General features: G+C 53.1%; 1 long non-coding RNA gene across 1 annotated transcript; it reads right to left on the bottom strand.

Moving 5' to 3' along the window:
• Positions 1-352: 352 nt before the first annotated feature.
• On the bottom strand, positions 353-5,267 carry LOC102159434 (uncharacterized). The gene is made up of 2 exons (XR_302046.4): positions 5,183-5,267; positions 353-1,419 (listed from the first exon to the last, which is right to left on the bottom strand). It is a non-coding gene; the product is annotated as an uncharacterized LOC102159434 (long non-coding RNA).
• Between the last annotated feature and the right edge of the window lie 810 nt (positions 5,268-6,077).

Below are 6,077 nucleotides of genomic sequence, written 5' to 3'. Positions count from 1 at the left end.
GCAGCTCTGAGTTGACCCGTAGTCCGGGAACCTCCCTGTGTGTTGTGGCTGCAGCCTTAAAAAGACCAAAAAAAAAAAAAAAAAAGGAGCAAGGGTGAGCTCCCGTTGCGGCTCACAAGGTTAAGAACCCAACCAGTATCCATGAGGATGCAGGTTCAGTTCCTGGCCTCACTCAGTGGGTTAAGGATCCGGTGCTGCTGTGACATAGGTCGGCAGCTGCAGCTCTGAGTTGACCCGTAGTCTGGGAACTTCCAAATGCTGCAGGCGCGGCCCTAAAAAGAAAAGGAAAAAAAAAAAAAAAGCAGGGTACACAGACACAGGACAACAGAGAACAACACGGGGGACCCCTAACTGGTCGTGTATGCGTTCGTTTATAGGACAGTCTGGCAAAAGCAAAACTATAGAGACAGAGACAAGTGGTTCCAGGGGCCGGAGGTCTGGGGCTGACCACAAAATGACATGTGGGGATCTTGGGGGGGAGGTGATGACTGCGGTGGCAATTATACAACTCCACGTACTTGTCAAAAAGAGCAGAACTGTGCACAGACAAGACTGAATTTTATACTGTGTAAATCTACCTTGGTTAAACAGAAAGTTCTAGAGAGACTGTAATTAGAGACCCCAAACAAGGATGGGGAGCCGGGCGCTCCAATTCAGAAGCCAGCCGTCGTATCTGGTTTTCTACATGTATACTCTCATTAAACTGAAGCCCCATTAAATGCTTTATTTTGAAATGTGGCCCGAGCCGTATTTCAGGTGCCGCATCTGGAGATCCGCGAGGCTAATGCCTATTCTCCTGGTCGCTGCAGATGAATGAAGAACCCTCCTGTCACTGCAGAACGTTCTAGCGGCCCTGTTGCTCTGAGGGTGGGGGTGGGGTGTGGCTGGGCACCTCGGCGCCCTCCTCCCTTCATCCCCCCCACGTCGGGCAAGACCCACAAAGGAAGCACTGACGGGGTCCCCCTCCTGCCTCGAGAGAAGGGGTCCTCGCTCGGCCACCTGCTCCTGGGGGGTAAGGGCGGGGCAGCAGGACAAAGAGTCCCATCAGGAGCCAGGATCTGATGGAAACCCCTCGACGCCGACGCTGACGCTGGCTGAGTCTGAAGGTTGGCGGATGGCGCTGAGAAGAGAAGCCTTCGAATCTGCAAGCTGCTGGTCCCCACTTGCATCTTTGAGGGCCTGGCTGGCGCTCAGTGCAGTCTTTGGCGAGTGCCCGGGGAAGCCAGGCTGCCTCTGTCTTTTCATCTTCCCCTTCCTCTTCCTGCCTGCTGGCTGTCACTTCCTGCTGCTTCGATATCCTCCTCGGACCCTTCCTGCGCCCCCAGCACCGCTTCCTGTCTGTTCCCTGGGTCCCTGGGGTGTCACAGCGCAAGACGATGGGCCTCTGACTACTGCTGAGCAGGACGCACCTTTGTATGGCTGCAAGAGAGAGAGACAGATACGGACACACAGAATCAGCCTCCAAGAAACACTTCCATGTGCAGCCTCCAACGCCAAGAGAGGTGGCCCCGGGTCCTCAGGCTCCCCCAGCCACCACCATGTCACCCTATCATGAAACTCATCCATGTTTTTTCTTTTTTTTTTCTTTTCTTTTCATGGCTGCACCCGTGGCACATGGAAGCTCCCAGGCCAGGGGTTAAATCCGAGCCACATCTTCCACCTACACGGCAGCCTGCAGCAACGCTGTATCCTTAACCCACTGAGCAAGGCCAGGGACTGAACCCACAGCCTCCTGGACATCAGGTTGGGTTCTTAAGCTGCTGAGCCCCAGGGGGAGCTCCCATCCATGTTTCTTAAACCCCAGTTCAGGAAAAGGTATGTCCAACTCCGACAGCACAGGAAACTTGTTCAAACAAAGCCTGGATGAAAACCACTCTGGAGAGAGCACAGGGGTGTGGGCGTGCAGGAAAAAAGAGGCTCTGTGTGTTACTCATTGACTGCTGTGTAAGGGTTCCAACACCTCTCACCATTTCCGGGGCTCAGGAATTTGGGGGTGACCCAGCTGGGCAGCGCTGGCTCGGCGTCTCTCACGAGGTTGCATCAAAACGGTGGCAAGGCTGCTTTCTAGGGCCGCACTTGCAGCATAGGGAGGTTCCCAGGCTAGGGGTCGAATCCGAGCTGTAGCTGCCGGCCTACACCACAGTCACAGCAACATCGGATCCGAGCCGCGTCTGCAATCTACACCCCGGCTCACGGCAACGCTGGATCCTTAACCTACGGAGTGAGGCCAGGGATCAAACCTGCACCCTCATGGTTCCCAGTCAGATTTGTTTCCACTGTGCCACGATGGGAACTCCACGGCTGCATCTTCTGAGGTTGGCCTCCTGAGCCAGGAAGACTCACATTAAGGCAAAGCGGCATGAAAGGGCCTGGAAGGGGAGCCTGCAGCACTGCTCCCCAGCTCTGTGACCTGGGACAAGCTCTTTGGCCTCTGGGCCTGTTTCGGTTTCTGTGAAATGGGCTTCGGGTTGCTGGGGGCTCAGGGGGGCTGTGGGACTCTGAGAGACTCGTTCCTGTTGCCCCCAAGAAATGAGCAGTGTTTTGTAAGAACATGGAAATAAGGAAAGACCCCCCAGCCTGAGGGCCAGCTCCGCAGAAGCCCCCCCACTCTGCGCAGCCAGGGAAGAAGGCACGGGGCCTGCTTCCGCCGCTGAGGGAAGGAAGCTGGGGGCAGGGGCTTCCTGGTCTGCACTGTGAAATCCCGGCAGGCTTCTTGTGGTGAAGCCCTGGGAATGTTCCATCTCCCCGCTGGCAGGGTCCCCTGCGATTCTGGTTCTCCTGTTGCCGCAGTGGTGAGCTTCATGGGCCCGTCTGTCCCTCCAACTGGGGACAGCGGTTTGCCCTGGGACCTCACGTCTCAGGGGGGTGGGGGGGGCGGATCTAAGAAGAGTTTTGAGTCTTCTTGCTCAGCCCTTTCCTTGCGTGGCTGGGCGCGATGCCAGCTCGGCACCCGCGTGCAGGACTGGCAGCGGAGGTCCTTCCGAGCGGGGCTTCTGCAGTTGTTTCTGCTTCTCTGTGAAGGTTTCTGTGCTGCCATTTCCACTGTGAACAGCTCGGGGCTCTGAGAGCTCAGGTGCCAGCTCCTCTGGAGAGACGTCCGACGGGCCCGTGAGTGGCACGCCAGGAAAACGGGGACACGCCAGGCTTTGAAATCAGCTGCTTGGAGTCAGGCTCTCCAAGTAGCCAGTGGTATCCTCACAGGGTCGGGTCCCCAACGTGGACAAAACCCATCCCAGGCTGATGAGCCACCAGGGCTCATATCCTTGGTTGGGAGCCTTGGGTACAACTGAGGCTGCAGCCGGGGAGAAGGGATGGCCATTCTAAGGCGACACGGTCCTGAACACATGCAGAAACCCCCGAGGGAGCCTTTCCAGCCCTTTTATAATGTCCAGTTGTTGACCAATGGAAACAGGACTCAGCCACAGGAAGAGGTGCAGCCGGTGTAAAATACACAATGCATCAATTGTAAAGAAGTGGTTAAACAAAACAAAACAATGTTACTAACAGTATTTTACATATTTATATTGGTTAGAGTTTGAAAGGATAATATTTTGTTTCTTTATTTTTGTCTTTTGTTGTGCCTGAGACATGTGGAAGTTCCCCAGCCAGGGACTGAACCCACGTCACAGCAGTAACCAGAGCCACAGCAGTGACAACTGCCAGGCCCTTAACCTGCCGAGCCACCAGGGAACTCCTCACACTGACAATATTTTGGATATATTGGGTTACATAAAATACACTACTAAAATTAATTTGATCTATTTCTTTTTAAATTAATTTACCTTTTTTTTTTTTTTTTTTTTAATGGCTGCACCTGTGGCATATGGAAGTTCCTGGACGAGGGGTTGAACTGGAGCTACAGCTGCCGGCCTACACCACAGCAACACCGGGTTGAAGCTACATCTGCGATCTAGGTGGCACCTTGCAAGGGATCATTAACCCACTGAGGGAGGCCAGGGATCCAACCTGCATCCTCACAGAGACAAGGCAGCGTCCATAACCCGCTGAGCCACCACGGGAACTCCTCTTTTTACTGCATTAAGGCAGTTACTAGAAAACTTAAAAATTACCCCTGTCTCACATTTGCGGCTTACATTCTACTTCTGTGGGACAAGGCTGCTATATAGACCAACTTAACTTTCTTGGTCCCAATAGATGCTGCTGTCTTAATGACCACAACCTCTGAATTCTTGTTTTAGCAGCACGTGGGCGCGGCTTTCAATCTGGCGTCCTTCTATCAGTGTATTCCTTCCTCTTTAGTTATCTGATCACCTTGTGGAAAATTTCAAGTCCAAGGGGGTCTGTGTTTACGGCTGGATCGCCGAGGGGCGATCGAGCACACGGAATGTTCGGCGAGCTGAGCTGTCGCTTCCACCGGGTGCTCGGGTTTTCGGCCGCGGAAACGAACCCGGGCCAACCTAAACAAGAAGGAAACGTCCTGGCACGGTGCTGGGTGGTTCACAGAACTGGAGAGAGCCCAGATCCAGGATTCAGAAAGGGCTGGAGGCAGAGCGGCCCTGGGGATGTAGCCGCAAAAGCCCCAAGGCTGGCCTCCGGCATGCGCCCCACGGGGATCAACCAGCTCCAAGCTTTCCTCCGCCTTGCATCATTCCCTAGACGACTGGAAGCCCCCCTCCCAAAGCAGCTGCGGGCTCTAGCGAGGGTCTGCGCACAGGCCTGGGCCGAAGGGGGGGTCAGGCGCCAAGAGGGCGGGCCGGGAAGGTGGGCTGCAGCGCCCCCTGCAGGGCTGGCGGTCCGCGAAGCACAGTGTGGTGACCGGGAGGCGCGGGGGCGGGTTTGCTGAGCAAACAAAAAGCGGTCCGCCTCATTCCAATTGCATTCCGTCAGGGACCCGCAGAGGACTCAGCCAATGCCGCCTTTGATTTGATTTGATTTGATTTTTTACCTTTTTTTTTAATTACTCAAATGAATTTATCACATCTGTACTTATATAATGATCATCGCAATCCAAGGTCGCAGGATTTCCATCCCACACACAACCCAAGCACATCCCCCCACCCCCCAAACCGCCTCCTCCGGAGACCATCCGTTTTTCAGTGTCTGTGAGTCAGCATCTGTTCTCAATGCAGCATTTTAAAAACGCCTCTTACGTTTATCCTTGAAAACTTTTAATATGGGAACTTTGAAAACATACGAAAGAAGACAGGATGCTAAAACAAACCTCCAGCGAACCAGCGTCCAGCTTCAACAGGGATCCGTGTGTGCTCAGCCACTGCTTCATCTCTAAGCCTCCCAAATCCTCTCCTATTTTGAGGCACCTCTCAGGCATTATATATCATTTCCCATAATTCAGTGCGTATCTCTCAAAGATAAGAGCTGGCTTGAAAAAACACCACCTGCAGTGTTATCATCCGTAAAACATCCGAATCAAGCTTTATTACTATACAATTCCTGGCCAGTGTTTGGATCTTCTAACACTCTTTTTTTTTTTTTTTTTGAGTTTCATGTTTTAACAACCTTACCGAGGGACAGTTTACCCCAAGTGAGGTATAACTGACATGCCACAAACTTCATCCACTGTAGCGAACAGTTTGATGGATTCTCCTAGGATGGCACAGCTGTTCAAGCATCACCCCGATCCAGTTTCAGAATATTTCCGTCACCCAAAAAGTTCCCTCGGGCCCATCTGCCGTCAATCCTCCCTCTGGCCTCCAGCCTCAGACAAACACTGATCTGGTTTCCCCGCTACAGTTTTTCCTTGTCAACCAAATTCCCACACACAGAATCACACATGATGTGGTCTTTTGTGTCTGGCTTCTCACACAACACACAGGGTTTGGGGGTCCAGCCAAGCCGTGGCATGGATCAGCCACGCACCCCCTTACTGTATGAAAATACCACAGTGGAAAAAAAAAAATCAGCCCATTCGTTGATAGTGATGTGGGTTGTTCCCAGCTGAGGTTTTCTCAATACTTTTTTTTTTTTTTTTTGTCTTTTTGCCATTTATTAGGGCTGCTTCCGCGGCCTATGGAGGTTCCCACGCTAGGGGTCGAATCGGAGCTGTAGTCACCAGTCTACGCCAGAGCCACAGCAATGTGGGATCTGAGCTGTGTCTG

The sequence above is a fragment of the Sus scrofa genome, chromosome 3 (assembly GCF_054392235.1).
Source record: "Sus scrofa isolate SSC_HxYL_T2T_F1_AM1 chromosome 3, Sscrofa_HxYL_maternal_Yorkshire_Landrace_v2.0, whole genome shotgun sequence".
In the NCBI taxonomy this organism is placed as follows: domain Eukaryota; kingdom Metazoa; phylum Chordata; class Mammalia; order Artiodactyla; family Suidae; genus Sus; species Sus scrofa.
This window is presented reverse-complemented; position numbering and strand designations above follow the sequence as displayed.